This window comes from Galleria mellonella, unplaced genomic scaffold (genome assembly GCF_026898425.1).
Source record: "Galleria mellonella isolate WM207_F2 unplaced genomic scaffold, CSIRO_AGI_GalMel_v1 utg537, whole genome shotgun sequence".
Lineage (NCBI taxonomy): Eukaryota > Metazoa > Arthropoda > Insecta > Lepidoptera > Pyralidae > Galleria > Galleria mellonella.
In genome coordinates this window covers 89,752-111,344 of record NW_026442112.1, presented here as the reverse complement: position 1 = coordinate 111,344, position 21,593 = coordinate 89,752, and the positions used below count along the sequence as shown (strand labels likewise).

General features: G+C 32.2%; 1 protein-coding gene across 1 annotated transcript in view; it reads right to left on the bottom strand.

Annotated features, from left to right (window-relative positions):
- LOC113516391 (uncharacterized) overlaps positions 1-14,555 on the bottom strand; it is a 135,677-nt gene extending 121,122 nt beyond the window's left edge. Inside the window, exon 1 of the mRNA XM_052898758.1 lies at positions 14,365-14,555. The gene's annotated coding sequence lies outside the window, so the exon portion shown is untranslated. The remainder of the gene's footprint in view (positions 1-14,364) is intronic.
- Between the last annotated feature and the right edge of the window lie 7,038 nt (positions 14,556-21,593).

Below are 21,593 nucleotides of genomic sequence, written 5' to 3'. Positions count from 1 at the left end.
TACTTGTACCATGCACAGTCATACCTACAGCTGCTATAACTGCCGAGTAGGATCGTGATTCATAAACCATTTAAGGACTTCTTTGCAATGTTCGCCCCGAATATAGTAACGAGAGCAGCCCAGAGAGCTATAATACCGTCATTGAACGCGAGGTCCAAATCCCAAGCTTTTATCAGTTAGTCACTCTGTACTGTATATCGATAAGAGGCTTATATGGTCAATTAACAGAAACATTAAGTTCAGTTTGTGGTAGTTCTAACAACATCTGTAATAAAGACAAGGGTTCATTATTTCGCATAACATGCAGGCTAGTGTTAATTAATAACATTATTGAAGCACCCCCTCAATCGGATATCCTCTTATATTAGTCTCCATGGAAATATAAAGGACTAACGAATTATTGAAGGGCAAATTTCCGTAAACTAAACCTTTGCCGTTAACAAGAGATTAATAAATCCGCAAACCAATTTGTGGGTTCGAAATCGAATTAGAACGACTATATTGACTTAATTCTTTATCTACCTACGTGTCTGTTGGGAAATCTATCACTGCTCTATGTCTCTCATCTGTTTCTATTTATAATTAAATCAAAATTTATTGGAATGCGGAATTTGATTCAAATTAATATTGAATAGCGAAACAAAAATACATCATTGCGTAGGAGAAAATTCCTCAACATTAGAAACTCACGCCATATTTAGATAAACTATTTCTACCTGTAGGTAATAATAGAGTTTTGATTAAAATTAATAAAGAAACTAACATAATTTAAATGTTTACTGAAAGATGTGATGTTGTCATAGTTACTATAGGATTCCATTGAAAGTATTGGATTTTACCGTATAAAAATGTTTAATTTATTCGACAACACCAATTATGTGTTTATTGAATAAAATAGTATATTTATCTTCTTCCAATGTAATGTTCTTTCTATCCAATGATTAATAAAGAATGTCTTCAATGTTTATTCAACTTTGTATGCCAAATTTTATAAGCAAAGTTTAACCAAACAAAAATAAACACGTAATGTCGGTGTGTCTATAAAACTAAAACATTTTTTGTCAGTTTATAGTTGATTCGTGGTGATTCGTGCACATGTGACAAGAAGCTGGCGAAGTATCTTTGGCAGATCACATATGTGGAAAAAATGTCAAATGAAAGTTTGTCAAAACCATTATAATAGTAATAGATTATGCATGAAATTAGAAAACGGACGAGACCATGTTCTCAAGTTGTTTTGAAGAAGGAGTTAAGAGTCTTTAGGACTGGCATGCATACAAAAGACGAGTTATGAAAGTGCATGAAGCAAGAGGTATATTTAAAGAAAGACGACATAGAATGATGACAAGCAAGAAATGTGTTTGGGCCTTTGGCATAGCAATGTACCGAATCTGCCTCTTTTTTTATTTATTTAATTCGGCCCTCATTAAAAAAAAATCAAATTCTCACGAGTCTAAGGACCCGGACTTTATGTTTCAATTCGATTCCTTTACGAGTTTAGAATACTTTATTTATGTGAAGTTTATTTTTATGCATATAATAAATGTGCAGTAATTTAATATTTCTTTTCTTTTATAATTAAGGAAAATATTACTAAAATCCTGAAACAGAAACAGATAATCATAGAAAATACTAGAAAGCTGTGTTCGAATACCATGTATCCGAGTTGTATCTAGTGTCTAGTACTCAAATACCTGAGTATCTATTAAGTATTCGAGTCAGTACCCGAGTCAACTTGACTTGGCACATCACTGGCACATCATTGGTGTTATTACTTTCTTCTTTATTTCTTTCTTAGTTTCACACTTAAATCAATGATGAAAAATATTTTTACATTAACTTTTGTCTCTTATTTAATACAATTGGGAATGGATGAATTTTGAGAAATATTGAAATTAAGCTTCATTATTTTTATACTCAATTATAACTTAATCATGTATTTCAACATGATTAAGTTCAAATAAATCGGTTAAAAAATATACTTTATCATAAGAAATTCCACTCTTTCTTATTATTAAAATTATTAATTATTAAAAATCATTTCTTAATACTTGCATAAGTCATAAAAAGAATCTACTCTCAAAAGAAATACTAATTACTAACTTTAGTAATTTCGACTGTTCGTTAGTATGTCAGTCAGGACATTTCTGTTTACTTCATCCCCTTTTAACACATTTAGAAATAGGAATTTAAAAATACTCAAATTAAGCTTAATTGTTTTATTTTAGAGTATTTATGATGAATTTCAAGTATTGTGTCGTACTCTGAACGCCGTCACTAATCAATATTTATTTTATGAATCGGTTATATTTCATTCTTCTGGAATATCCACAAACCAAAAAAATTATTTTCTTTTTCTGACTACTGTACACGATACACTTTCCAGAAATTAATTTATCGAACTTAAAAAATCACGACGTAATCCTATAGTAATCTATTCATAATTATTATTATAGACGATACTATTTTATCATTGATCACGGTTTTCAATCAACTAACAAAATAGTTTTAACATTTTCCAGATCTTATCACCACAATTGTTAAAACTGAAAATTAGTTGCTTTTGTGTTGCTTTTAACTGTATATGCTTTTAATGTTTGAAATGAATAGACCACATTTACCAAATGAAAACATTGTTCGCGTGGAACTACACTGAACTCACCAACAATTCTATACATAACTTGGCCAATACCGTTTGAAAATGTGGATATTAACCTCAAAAGCATTCATCGAAATATTTACCTCGCCAGCCTCACCCAAAATTTATTAGGGAAATTGTAAATAGCCTCTGGTACCACGTTCTTGACGTTCAGAAGGGTTGCTTTTATGAAAAGTTTGCATTTGTTGTAAACGCGTTACTCCATTGCTATTGAAAAGTAAAACATACCGCCATGCATTATAATAGAATAGAATAGAATAGAATAGAAATCATTTATTCAAATAAACTTACATTGAAGCACTTTTGAAAAGTCATTACATTTTTTTTAATTTACCGCTCGTTCGGAAAGCTGTCTCATCACAAGAAGAACGAGCAAGAAACTTGCGTGATGCTCTTTTAAATAATTTTATTATTATTTTACATTTTTAAGTTTAATTGTGTGAATACAAACCACCAATTAGCACTAATTCAATTAAATACTCAAAAAGAAAAAAAAAATTGAATACATAACCAACTGGTTAAACAATTAATAAGAGGAAATCAGTCATAGTGATTAGAGCAGACCAGTCCCTACAAGCAGCACCCGTTCACGAGTATGACGGATGAGCCAGCCATCACTGCGCTCGACCATATTTTAGGGAGCCCAATGACCCGGCCCACCACGCCGCCACAAGTCTGGACATTTTAGTGAGCATGACTACTCAAAACACTAGACCACGTCAAAGCTACTCACAATTGCCATCTGATAGTTATAGTATTCACATTTTACATAAGAATGCATGCGGCAATTAATACAAAAAACCGCTACGCTTTCATATTTCTAAAATTAATCAATTAAATCAAGAAAGCAATGAGAAAAAAAAAATTATAACGTTGTATGCTAATAAACTAATTATTTACTTGATATGTTGTCATCTATGAATTCGTCTATCCTGTAATAGGCTTTCTTACATAAAAATTGTTTAATATAAGATTTGAATTGCCTCTCTGTCAGATTTAATGCAGATTCCGGCAGTTTATTATAAAATCTTATGCAATTACCATAGAATGAATTACTGATTTTGTGCAGACGGCATTTAGGTAAAATAAGCTTATTTATATTGCGTAAGTTTCTACTTGTACAGTCTTTGAGTTTTTTAAAACTCGCTAAGTTCTTCCGTGTATACATAATATTTTCATAAATGTATTGTGAAGTAACTGTGAGGATATTTGAGTCTTTAAAGCACTGACGTAATGACTCTCTTGAACCCATACCATAAATAGAACGTATGGCTCTCTTTTGTAAAACAAATATAGTATTTATATCGGCTTATGCCATAAGACATTATGCTATGGAAATAACTAAAATATACAAGTTTAGCCGTCGCCACGTCTGTTAATTGCCTAATTCTTCTAATTGCATATGCAGCAGAACTGAGTCTACTGGCCAATTTTGAAATATGGGGCCCCCATTGTAATTTCGAGTCCACTGTTATACCTAAAAAAACTGTATCATTAACAAAATTTACTATTTCGTCATTAAGCAATAACTGTGTATTTATTAGTCTTACATTAGGAAGTGTAAATTTTATACACTTTGTTTTGCTGGAATTTAATAATAGGTTATTACATGTAAACCAATTTAATATTGCAGACATAGCACAATTTACATCGTCTAATTGATTACTTTGACGTCCAATTTTAAACACTAACGAAGTATCATCCGCAAACAGCACTATATCTGCAATTTTCTCTACCATAAAGGGAAGGTCATTTATGTAGATTAAAAAGAGAAAGGGGCCTAAGATTGACCCTTGTGGAACGCCCATCTTAATATTAGCTCCCTTAGATTTTACACCGTCAATATCTACAGTTTGAACCCTATCCTCTAAATAATATTTTAATTGTTCTCCTTATTCAAATACACATCAAGCTTATTTAACGCTAATTACTTATTATTAAAAAAGAAAACCTTTTTCAGCATTTCATTACTACGATGACTGAAAAACAATAAGGTCGTATCCACACTGTAGTATCCGCTCTCGCCCACTGTCAGTATAGTCAATGCAAACAGTTCAAAATTAATCTGAACGAGACTGGATTGTAGTTTGAATACACATATTGTTTCTTGTGTAATATTATTTTACCAGATCAAGAGCGAAACCATAGCAAACTGAGAACGGCACTATAGTGTGGAACCGGCCTAAAGCAATATGTCAACAAAATTGTTTATATTTCAACTGACAAAAAAGGTGTTAGAAAAAACATATATACACATATTATGTATATACCGACAACAACGACCCTATTACATCCTCAACGTGATATACAGTTATACGAAATGAATCATATTATGATTCGCGTAAAGCACCGACTTTAACCCCTCTAGTTGTTAAGTTCTAGGTTCCTCCTGGTGAAGGTACGAAATAAATACTCGGTGGAAGGAAGGAATTGTTAGTAATGTGGATTACCAGTCCCATTGCTAACAATATACCCTATCAGGTCGACCTCTCCGTGGTCCCCCTGGAAACCATCGTGCTGAGTTCCAAGCATCATGATGGGCTAACTGGCCTGCCCTTTTACTTTTACTTCTTATCCCTCACTGATGCTCCACCAACGTTTACCATTAGTGCAGGTAGGGTTACCATTTCATTATCATCCATTAAAACATAAATTATTAAATACTGGGTCTCTTTGCCTACCATGCTGGTGAAAACCGAGTAGCAAATGCCTAATCATTTGTTCTTGTTCAACTCGTATGATATAAAATTAACAATTATTTAAAGGAATTACAAATATGCTCAAACTTTGTCTTTCTTCTTTCAAATTTTGGTTATCCACAGAATACATTCTACATCTGCAATTAAGCATTTATAAAACTAGCTGACTAGTTGGATCGCTCAAAACTATACTAGGTAGGGATAGACCCAACTAGTGGAAGTTATTGATTATATTTTTAAATATAACCGTTTCAGCACTTATGTGACTGTCTACATATTTTGATGACGACCGCGACGTTCTAATTATGCACATTCAGGTAACGATTAAAAATTTCATCTATTAGTCAATAAGTACCCACAATTTTTTACATGTTCCGTTCAATTCCTATAATTTTCTTCTAACATTTCTATAGATTCTAATTGTAGGCAAATCTTAATTAATAATTTCTATTTTTTAATCCTTACTAATATTATAAATATGAATGAGTGTTTGTTATCTCTTAGCGCCTTAACAGCTGGACAAATTTTCATGAAATTTGTTATCCACGTACTATTTAGAATAGAGAAACTACTATTTATCCCGACCAATCAACGTATCCCAATCACGCGGACGAAGTAGCGAGATAAAAGGTAGTTTAACGTATTTTCAATTATTTGTATAATTGGAAATACATCAAACTAGTTTTTTTTTTTTTATTTGTCATTAATTATTTATTAATTTATTTGTATAATATAATTACAAATATTCGTAATTCAATTTTATTGTTGGGATGAACATACCATTATGTAGCATAGCGTACATATAGCGTAGTAGGTCTACGTTACCTACCCTAGCTGGGGTGGAAAAGTGATTTTTCGTAATGGGGATTATTATTATACCCTATCAGGTCGCCTTCTCGCGATTCTCCTTGGAAACCATCGTGATTAATTCATTAATGAATTTGTCACGATGAGCTAACTGACCTGCTTTATCACTCACTGATACCCCGCCAGTGTATACCGATAGCGCAGTCGGGTTTGCCATTCCATTATTATCCATGAAAAAAGAAGTTACCCTAGCCTACATACATACATATATTATCTACAGCAACGAAACGAGTCTCAAGAAGTATATAACTACTTTAGTTTAGGCCAAATGAACTTTATCCCATTGCGAACTAATTAAATATAGAACAATTACATATTATGTCTTTAGCCGTTGTCACTGTCTGTTTTTGTATAAAATTTGTTTTTGGTGGGTATACTGTAACTTATACCTATGAAAAATAAAATGTGATACACAATGTATCACATTTTTTTAGGGTTCTATACCAAAAAAGTATAAAGGCACCCTTCGTTTGTCCGTCAACCCATTTATATTTCACAGTACTACATTCCAGCGACAACTAATACTATCGATTTGAAATTTGAAGTAGTTTTACATATTATTACCCACATATATTGCAACAGATATAATTGAAAAAATATTTTATTTTCTTTACTATGAAATCCAAAAGAGGTACTCAAAATTATAAAATTAACCTACAAATCTAAGTAGAATATCCTATGAAAGGGCTTTATTCCTATATTTTAAAACAGATTTTTATTTATCTTGTTTTCGAAAAAAACATTCCCTCTTATCTATAAAGTTTGTGGAGCAAAAAATCTGAAGTACGAGTATATACAGTTTATAAAGATATATATGAATATCACAGGAAAAATTAAATTTCTATATAGTACCGTTTTTGTGAAATTATCATTAACCCTCCAAAAACAAAATTATGCACTTTAGTTATTAACTATTATGGCCCAATTACAATTACAAATTATAGTATCAATATTAGTAACTACGAGAAATGCAATAAAGGTCATTTTATCTTATATTTATATATTTATGTACGTAACCTCAAGAGTTTCTGAGTATAATTCCAACGTTCGTTACGTCGTAATAACGTCACACGTTTTATTTTAATATACTCTTCTCTTGGTAACTAAAATCCAATTATAAATTTTTATTTTCTTCAAATTTGAAAACTTTTTGTCGACAATTAACAATCGCTAATTCAACGTTTGGAATGAAATGGAATGTAGAATAGATTAAATCTTTCAACGCTCTGTTCACAATTTCACATTTACCAGCCTATTTTAAAAATATGATACTTCCATTTCACAATGTTATGGGTATATTATACTATAATTTACTTTGAACGATGTTATTCATTAATTAGCTTCCAACAAAGTTTCAGTAATTAAATAAGATAATGAAGCGCACTTAGTCTCTCTTGAACACTAAATAACTCAAACGACGAACGCCTCTCAAATATCTTCCAATTTCTATCAACCGAGTCATAAATAGAAGCTTATTTTAAAGATTTTTTTTTTTTCATAAATTTGATGTTCTTGTTACTGTCATTACTTTTTAAAATCAACTAAATATATTTATTTCGAATTCACAATGTTCTAATTCTTCTATACCTGTAATATGTTCGTCTTTTGCAAACATCATCACGACCTCTCGGAATTCACTCTTGATTTGTACTCTGATATGTAAACTGAAATCTAAAATTCTAACCATCTAAAACAATACATATTTCATAACTGTAATTTGAAACCTATTGTTGCCTGCTTTATTATATACAACAGATATTACATGCGTTTTTAAAAGCTACATTAACACTTTTACGACACGATATTACCATAATATTACGTAATCTATAATAATGTTTGTCCAATAAAAATGCGGGGCACAAGAAAGGTGTAACCACGCGTAGGATATTTGAAAATAAACTGTAATTGCCTTCAGTATTCCTCTTTTCAGTACTTAAGTGTAACAAGGCATGAAGAAAAGGCAATACTCTGATGATAATAGCACGTATATTTTTTTTTCATCGCAAAACTTGCAATATATAAATAAGAAGAATTATGAACGAGTAGTTCTCGATTTGTATTTATAAAGAAATTGTACCTATTGTATATTTTAGCAGCCATTCCTAATGGACCGGAATAAAATATCTTATATTCAGAAAATGATAAAGATGGTCTATTTTTGCGTTAACAATGATGATTTTGAATATTGTTCGAAAAGATATATTTCCAAAATATATGTTGCATCTCGTTTATTTTATATTCGTATATTCTCGTAATTACGGCTATTATGGTGTTCAACTGCACAAACAACCTACTCACTTTATTGTATCTATATTAATTATAATTGCTTGATGTTCGAATTTTGTTTCGTTCCGTAATATTATTAAAATTCTGTAAACTATAAATTTATAATAACAGTAGTCCAAGACACTTACGCATTCACCGATTTAAAATAGTTCATTTTCGTAATTTGTCGTATTGTAAATCGTAACCAGAATTTTCTTTACGTAAAGCATCATAAATAATCCTACAACTGTGCTACGAAAGTCATTAACCGCGATAGTTTCCAAAGAGAATCGCGTGGAGGTCGACCTGTGTGTGTAGTAATGTACCCTACATTGCTAGCAACGGAGCTGTTAGACTCCATTACTAACAATCCCTTCCCTCGTGTTCATATCTATTAGGTAAGTAATGATATGATTTGCAAGCTTTATCAATTCCAGTAGTTTTATAAAATATAAAGGTTAACTTTGGGACTTGTGATTTCCATAAATACTATTCCGAAACACATCCAACACTATTTCATGTACCTACGCATATAAGGTTAACCTTTACAGCGGGAAATAAAACGAAAGGGTTTTTCTAAAACATACACCGATTCTATTTTTACTTACAAAACAAACATGATAACTGTTACATCAGTAAAATGTATGATAAATTATTTTACCCCAAACGGTAAACATGGGTTCAAGGAGAAGGTTTTCTGGTAAAAGCTATCTTAAATATTTGATTTAAATCGATAGTTATTTTTTCAGACAAGCATCCTATGAGCGCTGTCGCTGGCACTGGTCACGCTGTACACGTCTACAATATTGTCACGAAAAATTAGAGCGTCACCATACAATTGTACATTTTGCTCTTCTATTATATCGTTATAGTAAAATCATACGGCATGAGACCGTGTAACGGTGAATTATAAAATTGTCCATTAACACCTTAAATGTTATATTCATTTATAAATGGAACAATTTTTGAAATTTGTCCGAAAATGTCCATAGCTGTCTTTCAATTACGGTCATGAACATAAGATAAACAGAGCAATAAAGGAATAAGTCTCCGACATGAGAAGCACAATACCTTATTCCTCAGCTCCTGACGAAAAAGGTTATACCCATTCTGTTGATATTATGCACCAATATAGTAACGTTAAAATTGTACCGTGTGCCGTGGACACTACAAAATGTTATACATTTGTAGTAGTTCAATTACAAAGTCAATTACGACACTTCAGCACTTCTGACATTTAGTATATATCATATTAATTCTAAGCTTGCCTTTTTTGCCTCTTTATCTTGTTTCTTGTAATGCTATTTTTTGATATACTTAATATATTATTCACTATATACATTTTAAGCAAATCTAACTTACTAAAATTTCACAGTGCGTTACTTTATGTTATAATTATAGTATGACTTCAGTAAAATGCAGCCTTTGTAATATAAAGTTTTCTGTTAATCATATAGTATCTACATATCATCATCACCACAACTGACCTATCCTCCACTGTTAAATGTACTGTCTCCTCCTACTTGGGCACAAGTTCGATTTCTAACCAACCTGATGGGATGTCGCCACTGGAAAACAATCACGGGTTATCAATTACTCATCTCGAGCTGTATAACCGACCGATTGCAATTCAGCTTGCAAATCCTTCAAAATGTATCGGTTACTTTAGATCTACAAATACTGGAATTGCATCAAGATGTGAAACTTCAAGCATAGTCGTCTCATAACACTTGCCTTATTTATGTATTAAGTTCAAAATAATTATTTTCCACCTTTATATAAATATATTTATATATCTATATATAAATCTATTTCCATCATGATCAAAGATATATTTTTTAAAAACCACTTATTGTTCAATTCTTTCAGCATCCAAATTTCAGTATTTTTATCTATTTGACAATTTTCTTTTAGAATCCAGAATTTTGCAACGAATTTGTTTCAACTATTCTGAAATTCTTATTTAGCAATTTAAGCATTATTTTATCCAATTTAGAATGGCAAACAAGCTGACAGACCACCTGATAGAAAGTGGTAACCACCACCTATAGACATGAACAGCACCATGGATATAACAGAATATACTGTATCGCCCATAATACTCTTCACGCGTTGCTATTTCTGAAGACAAAATTGTTATGCCTCTGCACCCTTCAAATCAAAACTCAGCCATGCAAAACTCAGCAATACAACTACTCACGCGAATGGGACAGATGTACGCAAGTGACTTTTGTACAAAATCTCTTTCTGGTGAATGTCAACAGACGCAACAAAACCAAAAATTAACAATTTTTATAAATATTTACGTTGTAGATACATTTGTGTCTATTTATTTACCTATATTTATTTTCATTACACCGTTCAAATATATTTCTGTTTTCCCAAAAGTCAACATTGCATTAAGTTAGTTTTTTGCACCGTATATTTTTGCAAAATGTGAGCAATATACTAATATTATAAATGTGAAATTGAGTTTGTTTATTATCTCTAGACGCCCCAATGACTAAACCAATTATTATGAAATTTTCTATACACGTAATATATGGAATGGAAAAGGCCATAGACATACGAGTAGTTTTCTCTTTATTCCTATATATATATATATAATGAAAATATTCGATCATCCGAACAAAATCGTAGGTAAAAACTAGTAAATAATAAACAACCATATATATATATATATATATATATATATATATATATATATATATATATATATATATATATATTATTTTCATACGGAATAACTTTAAAATTTTCGTAATTTTTTTTTATTTTTATATCCATGATGCCGTCATGATACGCACATTCAAGATATCGTCACAGAAAATTAAAAGCGTCTTAATACTCGTATAATAGAATAAATCTTGACTTTAAAATCTTACAACATTGTGCCTTGCTACAAGTATAATAATATATATAATAATATATAATAATATATAATAATATATATAATAATATATATAATAATAATTTCTCGGAATACCGACCTATCTCAATCCTTCCCGTACTTTCAAAGGTATTGGAACATTTTGTTCATCGACGCCTTACTAAATATCTTTATCGTAATGATCTCTTGAGTCAGTATCAGTCTGGTTTTCGTACCGGTCATAGCACGGTTACTGCACTGGTAAAAATTACTGAGGATATTCGACTTAATATTGACAAAAAGAATATTTTAATATTAGTGCTACTTGATTTTACCAGTGCTTTTAATACTGTGGACTTTGATGTACTTCTCGGCATTCTCTCCAAATTTAGATTCTCATCATTGGCTCTGGCATGGTTCCGATCATATCTTTCTGGCCGGCGCCAATTGGTACGTGTGGATGACTGTTGTTCTGACTGGTGCGCGATTAATGCAGGTGTCCCTCAGGGTGGAGTTCTTTCGCCTGTACTTTTCTCAATTTTCATCAACGGAATTACGTCTGCTCTCCTCTCTTCATTTCATTTGTATGCAGACGACATGCAATTATATACTGCTGCTCCCATCTACAACCTTACTAATGCTGTAGATGTAATTAATAATGATTTGAACGTAATTGCTAAGTGGACGAAGGATTTTGGGCTTTTAGTTAACGCAGATAAATCTCAAGCGGTCATTATGGGTAGTTCTCATTTTATTGCTAAACTTCGGTATTTAACAGTTCCCAACGTTATTTATGACGGAAAAATAATCCCATATTCCACTACTGTTAAAAATTTGGGAATTGTTATAGACCAGACACTGTCATGGGGTCCTCATATAGGTGAAGTAAGTCGAAAAATCCACGCATCACTACATTCCTTAAAGCGCCTGCAGAACTTCCTCCCTTTAGGAACTAGACTTTTACTGGCTCAATCTCTTCTTCTTCCTCTTCTAGACTATGCTGATGTTGCCTACCTAGATCCCACACAGGAGCTTGTTGATAAACTTGAGCGACTGCAAAATCAATGTATTAGATACATCTATAACCTTCGAAAGTATGACCACATATCTAGTTATCGCAGTCAACTCAAATGGCTTCCTATCAGGCTACGGAGAAATGTCCACATTCTTACTCTTCTTTTCAATATCCTTTTTAATCCAACATGTCCACATTACCTTCAGGAAAGATTCAAATTTCGCGAAATTGATGTTCGCCTGAGATGCAGTAATGACTTCATTATAGATTTGCCTTGTTTTAATACTCAAAGCTATGCCATGTCATTTACTGTACATACTGCACGTCTCTGGAATTCACTTCCTAATAACTTAAAGATGGCACAGTCGCTGAAATCTTTTAAAGCAGGTATCATAAAATTTTATTTTGAAAATCCCTCTTCATTGAGCCAATTGTGAATATATGTATTTATTATGTATTTATTATGTATACATGTATGTGTATGTAGGAGTGTATATATGTATGTGTATGTATGTATATATGTGTATGTATGTATATATATGTATATATATATGTATATGTATATGTATGTGTGTATATGTGTATATATGTATGTGTATGTGTATAAGTTTTTATTTATTAATGTTATATTATTATTAATTTACTTTTATTATTTACATATGTAGGTATATAGAGCTGTTTTTATTGTGTTATATATTCAATTTTTTTTTTTTACTGGGTATTATTTAGTTTATCTTTAATTGTACGGTTATTACCCTTATACATTCTACAGTTTTCTTTCAGCTTCTCAAAGGTTGACTGTAAGAGATCCCTTTATGGGATAAGTCCGCCATTGTATACTAAATCATTTACTAGTATTTAATCTGACTTATGTACAATAAAGATTTTTACAATTACAATACTTAACTACCCGTGAATATTCAGTCGGCTGACGTGTTCTAGACCTCAGGAAAATAGAACTCACATCATCGCTTCCTCAGTAAAGTCGTGAAAACCTTTAGGTAAACAATATCATGTCAAGAAATATAAGACTAATACTGATTCTGCACGTTTGAAATGAAAGTCTGAATCGTGCTTATATATGTATCAGTGTTATAGCGATGCGCATATGCACTAGCTTGTCACGTAACGACCATAAAGCACCGTCTATAAGGGGGTATTCTGAATACCAAACTATTCTTGACGTTTTGAATAACGTTCCCTCAAAGGGCGAAATAGCCAAACCAAACAACAGTAATAAAAACCAACCAAGTGCATTACGGATAAACATTAATGAGGTTCCAGCATATGATTATATACTGCCGTTTTAACTTGATGCTCATATCGTTAAGGCATTTGGTAAGTTTTTTCATTATCAAATATAACAACGTAACTTGGCATCTAAACAAAAAGTACATTTAATCCTAAGTATGAGAATTCAGGAAGACCTGTCCAGCAGTAGACGGATAATGACTGAAATGATAAGGATGATGATGATGAATATTTAAGTAGTAATTCATGAATTTTAGAAAGTGCCTATCAGAATTACCTACTACGTAGTAACAAGCACCTACTGAGTGTCTTGACTTCAAATTTATAAAATCCAGCCGATGTCTCTTCCGGGTAAGTCCCGGGATAGTAAGTATCGTCAAATCGAGAATAAAAAAAATGTTTCAATGTAATTTTAACTATGACTCAATATTTCTATTCTCTCTACGACCTCAAAAAGCTAAAGATTTATATACATTTTAATAAGTAATTAAAAAAATAAACGTATTATGTATTTATTATAAATGCTGCCGTTACTTTTAGAAACTTTTTACCGTTTCACAAGCTACAACTATAAACATAAAAGTTAGAATGAGTTTTATAGTAATGTAATAAAACCTATTGAAATAATTATACTACTAATAACAATCGCCAATAATAATCGTAATTATTCAAAATAATTTCAATTATTCAAAACTTTTAACTGAAAGGCAACGGTTAAACTTAAACGTTCCGAACTTACCCACAGATAAAACTTATATATCCATGATGAGAAGTTCCATACAGGGAAATAGTTTAGGTCGTCTCACACCATTCATGTACACGCTACACTGCACAATTGCACCAATTTTGTTCGGAGCACTGCACACTTCCGCAAAGTTCGACAAAGTTTCGTCAGTGGCGAGCGCGAGCAACACACCCGTGCTACAGCGACGAGCTTCGACGCGAGAATGAAATAAACCACTGGGAGAGACTCAGTCCGACCACCTCCGTCACCGCCTACACGCACCTCCCTCCTGTTGCTACTGTTCACATCAACCCTTTCGCTTACATTTTCAATAGAACTACTTAATTAAGCATTTCTTTAATCTGAACGCAGCGGTCAGATATCATTGATGAAGTACGCATCATTTAAAAAAGCTCCAAGTCCAATAATTTTCAGATGCACTAATTTCTATACTCAGAGAAAATCTTAGTAATTGTTCCGAGGGTGTTCTGTTAAGGGTTCTTTCGATGTGTGTTATTTAGTTTGGTTTAGGGAAGTTTAGTTCTAGGGCCTTTATTTACTGAAAGGACTAGATTAGGTCTAGGACCTTTATTTATTGAAAATTAGAAACGCAATTAGACTGTTCAACGTAATAGTAATGGCATATATTATAAGTTCCAACAGTTTTTGAATACTTTTTTCAATTTTATTACCTGTGTACTCTATAAATTATCTACTAATATTTCTTTTTCATACAATCAATTACGAGTAATTTTATGTAGAAAAAAAATTAAGAACATCTTGTCAACTTTTAATAATAGAGACAACACAAAATCGCTAAATTGAGTCATAGATATTAGCTCAAAGCTTTATTTAACAAGCCACGAACTCCATTCGTAATTTCGTATTATATCTACCGGTAGGTATCTCAATAGTTCGAACAATCTATATTCACCATTATTGAATGTTTCCTAAAATAACATTCCATCCATTGACTACGCTTTTATCAGACTATCAGTAATTTAGCGGTAATTCTACTCGTATATACACAAATTATGCCATTCATTTAATGCAACCGATAAATCCTATTTAACTTGAGCAATCCGACAGCAGTGAAATGAAGCAAAATCGATTTGTGAAATAAAATGTATGAACTCATTTCCGAGTAGCGTCCCCTCTCGTCCGGCCGGGCAATTTTTATCATCACAAAAGCAATTTCCATCAAAATGCACGAGTTTGGTGCTTGGAGCGTGAAGCTTTAGCCTGCAGTACTCTATCTGGTGTATTGTAGCGACAAATATGCATGATACCCGACTAAGATATACCATGATATACACACTAGACAATCGTTAGTTTCACAAAATTAAAATCTATACATAAATATGCTTTAAATAATAATTAATATATTTTTTGCATGCTAGAAAATAAAACATGACTGTTTTCAAAAAATTTGTCACATTCTCTATTAATAAAATAATTGTATAATATATTAGGACTATTTTAACAAAAGGCATCTGTATCCACTTGTGATTGTTCTGCTGTCAAGTTGTACTTGCATGATAGCATAAGAAATAGCAATGGCATTTATTTATTTGCGGTAAGTGGTAAATTACCAGTTATGGATATATGATACCTTAATGCTCAAAAATTTCAACGCATGCGGAGAGTATGCATTACGTTTAAGCGTTATCTATACATTGTATTACGTGTTTACCATAAAAATATTTAAGTGTCTTAAAGTAAGTTTTGTTTAAAATAAATGGTAAACTTTTCTTAATTTGAGACCAGGTAACACTATATGATATATTAAAGACTATTTATTAGTAGAATATGAGCCATGTTGTTTAATAAATTATCTTTATCACTAACCCTATATAAACACAATATACGTAATATATTTTTTCAAAATCAAAATCCTTATCGTTCTCGAAAATAAAAACCGTTACAATTCGTTCTGCTAAAATCAGCAATATTATTTAATAATCAAATCTACGACTGCATTTTGCTTGTTTGAGCGTCCCATACGATAATATGTTCTATACTATATGATCGAGAATTAGCGATGTAATAATAATGCGCTAGTCGCGTGCGGGCGTGCGCGGGCGCCGTCACACTGCGCCCGCGCAGCCACGCCAGGTGAGAACCGTAACATCTGTCGGCCGAATACACAGCACGAACTCACGGACCAACATGCAATCATAAAGAAATAATATTTACTAGAAGAAACATTCTACTATTTAGAATACTATTATGCCAGAATATGACAATTGTTTTAATGGACAAAAATAGACTTGTAAACCCGCCTGTGAGGTGAGGATAAAGTCAGAAAATAGAACTGCAATAACACGTTAAAATAAACAAGGAACTGGATAAGTAAAAATATATATTGAAGGCTATAATATATTTAACACAAAAGATTAAAAAAGAAGGTTGTTAAAATTTTCTTTTCTGTTAGTCGGTCATCAGTCAAGTTAACGACACTTACGACGAGGACACGCTGAGCCATCATTCGGAGTAAGCCGCTTCAAAAGGCGGCTTAAAAGTTCAACGGCTCCATTGCTAGCAATATACCCATCAGATCGGCCTCCATCTTCTCCCAAAAAACCATCGTGCCTAATAGAGAGGAAAAAATTTGATAGATAGTCTCTCTGTTGATAATATACTTAAATAATTAAATACTCTTTATTGTTTCCTCCAAAAGATTACAATAATAAACTTATACTAGATTATTTTTGTGATTTCCAGTATTGAAAGCTTCCTTAGCCCATTCACTAGTCTCTTCTACATTTTTAACATCTCTTAAAATCGGTCGAAATGTTTATTCACTCGTAACAACGGAGGTATTGGTTCGCTTTGGTGTTATATGAGCCGACTATAAAAATCGTCTGGTGTAGTGTGTATCATCTTTCATGTACTTGATGGACATTACTACTTATGTTACTCATGCGTTACCATTATAAAATTTTATTTAAAAAGGAGGAAGTCATAAAATAATGAATTTAGTGTAAAAAGTATAAAAATTACTGTCATATTTAATTGAATACTACATTACAAATTATCGCAAAAAAGCATATGCATTTATAGTATTTTTTATAATAAAATCACATATAAATACTCATATTTTGTATTTTATATCTACATGAGAATGCAGTCAAATGATTCACTATAATATAGAAATTCACAATGATAATATTTTTTTCATAACACAGGAGCAAACAAGCATGCGGCTCACCTAATGGTAAGTAACTACCGTCGCCCATGATCACCCGCAACAACAAAGACATTGCATTGCCTTTTAAAAAAGAATATGCTTTTTTCTTAAAGATTATGATGTCATATCCATTCGGAAACACTACAGCTAGAATTTTTTTTATACAACTTAGAATGGCAAACAGGCTGATGGAAAGTGGTAACCGTCGCCCACAGACATTAGCAGTACCGTGGCCATAACAGAGTATACTGTTTCGTCCATGATACCCCCCATACGTTGCCATTCCTGAGGACTCAGGTGTTATTTCTCTGTACCCTGTAAAGTCACGCCATATCCCACTCTTCAAACCGAAACACAGCCATGTAAACACAACTGCTTCACGATTGAAAAACAAATGGGACAGAGATACTCAAGCAAACGACTTTTGTACAAAGTCTCCCTCTTCTAGAAATTCATTCCAAAAAGTGGTTGTATGTGAAATAAAGTGCCTTGCAAAACGCACGATGGAAGACCGCCAATTATCCAGATGTTTAGTAAAAATATAAAATATAAAGTTAAAGCTATTACTCATCAGTTCTCTTTACCTACCCCTTTCGAGAGCTGATACTAAGACACAAATTACATAGATGAAATGAGGACAGATTACATAGATAAAAAAATATAGAATATTTCTGTTTTACAGGACAAATGTGTCCCTACGAATGCTAGATACTAAAGTTTAAACTCGAACACTTTCCGAGTACAAAATGAGCAACAAAATGTACAGTTTTTTTAATTGATGATAATGGAATGATAACCCTTCCTTCGCTATTAGTACATGCTGGCGAAGCACCAGTGAAGGATTATAGATGAAAGTAAAAGCAGAGTGGAAAAGGCATTGTTAGTAATGAAGTCTAATAGCTCCATTGCTAGCAGTATACCCTATCAGGCCGACCTCCACGCGTTTTCCCCTAAAACCATCGTGGTTAATTCTCTTGGACTTAATCATGATGGGCCAACTAGTCTACTTCATCCTCACGTATCAATTCTTACTAATGCCGCGCCTGTGTATACCAATAGTGCAGGAGAGATTAACATTTCATATTCAACCATCAATAAAAAAGTAAAAACAAATTACACTTGATGGTTTCTAGGGGGGACCGCAAGGAGGTCGACTTGACATAGAATATTGCCAGCAATGGGGTTGCTAGTCTCCATTACTAACAGTCCCTTCCTCTCCCTGCTGTTCATATTAATGCAGGTCTTCAGTAACCACATACTATTCGTCATACCGTATAATATTTGTTTACTAAACATTCATTCATTTCATCATCTTGCCCTGTGCGGCCTAAAGTATTTAATATTCGAAAAATAGCAAATTTTCAATTTAATCAAAGAATTCGCAACGCCATAGGTTTAAATTGCAAACACCTTGAAAATATAAATTTATTGCCATTATACTGATATAAAATACAATTTTCAATAAAAATTCAAAGAAATTAAAAAGTAATGAAAATGACATACTATATACATTTTATGTTGAATCGTTTTGTTCGGCAAACTCCTTCACTTTCCCTTTGGAGCAATGACAAAAATTCAATTTACATCTCCTTGCTTCGCAGTTACTTAATTCTTTCTCTCGGTGAAAATAAATCTCCCGTAATTGATTCCGCTTTAGTTCAATTTGTCTTCGTTAAAACTCAATTTCCGTAGTCTATTTGTGAATAATAAATTGCGTACTTCAGCAATGCGCCCGCCTGCTTGTTCTGTGTATGCTACATGCCATCCCAAAAAACAATTTCACTACGCCCGAAACAAGTCAATCTAAATTAGTGGCTTACGCCGCTGACATAGTACTCTTCACTTTAGTCGTGTTCGATAAATCAAAGCTAGATTGTCTCTTAAATAATGTAGAGTACAACGAATCTAGGGCGTTGTCGGTTCTTACGTCCATTTGCTTTAATAATAACCTAACTATACTTGTAGTCGTCTTAGTAATTTAATAATATTTTAACTAGATAATGTCTGAACATGGGAAAAAAGCCAAAACAATTATTTTTAAATTAGATGTTTCATTATCAATATGACTTTTTAAACCAGGTAAAGTATTGCATTTATTTCCGCTAATGTACCAAATGTACCTTTTACTAGAACCACATATACAAGGCAATTTATGAATTTATTTATTATATATTATATTGACCATAACATTCAACCACTAACCTGTAACAACACGAAACAAATAAAATAACACAAACATTATAATATTTTCGATTGATGAAAAGGTATATATTTTATTATATTTATTAAAACAAAATGTGATATAAGTATTTATTAACATGTACTTTTCGATTTTATTCAACGCATTTAAAATTTTCACATACAATATATTGATGTAGAACCTCGGAATTGATGAGCAACGCAAAGCTATCGGAAAACCTAAATTGAAATTGAAAAACCATAAGTGAACTTTTCAAAAATGTTCCGACATTACTTAGAACTTGTGTATCAGAGAACAATATAAGAAAAATAATACTTATTATTTTTATAATCAATATAATACAATAATTTTGTTATAGATCGACATTGTTAACAAAGAATTAGAATTTATTAGGTTATTATGGTTTCAGATCTGTTACATTATATCTGATTAAAATTAGTCCTGAAAATCACAAATGCTAAACGAATACATAACACATAATCATCTCATTACCCAAAATTAAAAACAAAGGTGTAAAGGTATATAGATACAACTCCAGTTATCTATAATTGGACTGTAAAAACGATAACGCAAGCAATGGTGTCGTCAATGTAACGATTGCCACATATTGGGCTCCCCGTTGGCACGTCTCGGCCCGCCGACCCTCCGCCTTATCGGCGGGACATCGCGGCCCGAGGGTAAACATCTAATCTACCGCAGCAAACAAGCTGTCTCAATAGCCTCTAAGGTTATCCAGTACTAAATTAAATTGGTTGCCATAAATGTGTGTACCTTATAAACTCACGTGATTTCTGATCGACCCCAAAAAATGTACAGACATACCTACATCGCACACCTGGAAGCACCTGAAATAATGAAGTTTGTTCTGCGCGTTAAAATATACATGTTTACAAATGGAACGTACGGTTCCTTTAATTAAAGTCTCTTTTCACTGTAAATATTATAGCACAGTAAAAATAGATGGAAAGTGGAAAAACTCGCTGCAAACTTGATATTTGGCATAATTGTTTTAATGGGTTATAAATGGTCAAATATGTATTTTTAAGAGATTGAAGACAGTTTTTCATGAATAACACACAAAATTACTCGACTAAATTAACCTGTTTAAAGAAAATATTGATGGCATTCTAAGTAAAATGTTAATTATTTATTATTATTATTTAAAATGTTATTATTTGATTTAAATTACGAACCATCTAAAATAAAAGATTTTTTACTACGAAATGATTATTTTCATTTTACCGTTTATTTATAGAGCAAGTTTATTAACAAGGAATAGATACTCCTGTCGACTTTCAAAAGAAGATATATTTTCTTGAATTGAAATCTATGAAAAATCTAAATAAGATTTGAACAAAATATGCTTAGTAACTATGTATATAATTAAGTGAAAAAATATTTGGAGAGTAAATGTGTAAACACGTGCATTGCCAGACTATACTTACTACACTTAGTAAAAAAGACACGACATCCAATTTCAAATGCAATACCGAAGATTTAACGAAGTTAGTTAGATTCAAGTGCGTACTTTCTAGTAAGAAAGTTTGTAAATTAGTGTTAACGACAACGTGTTTTAATAAGCAACGCGGTGGCTTGTCGCGAATGGCAATTAGTTGATCTCGCGCCACGCGTGGACTTAACGTGTCTAGTTTGAAAAGTCAGACCGCGTCTCGGTTTTAATGAGTTTTCATCTAATGCCTTCCTTGCCGAGCAAATTTATGTCATGAATAATAATAGATGGTAACAGCGGAGCGTTTAAATCCCGTACAGACACGATGCGGATAATCCGCTAAAGAAATATCTTAATAAACAACGCAGCGCAGGAGCCGATGACAGAGACTGGCAAGAACGCTT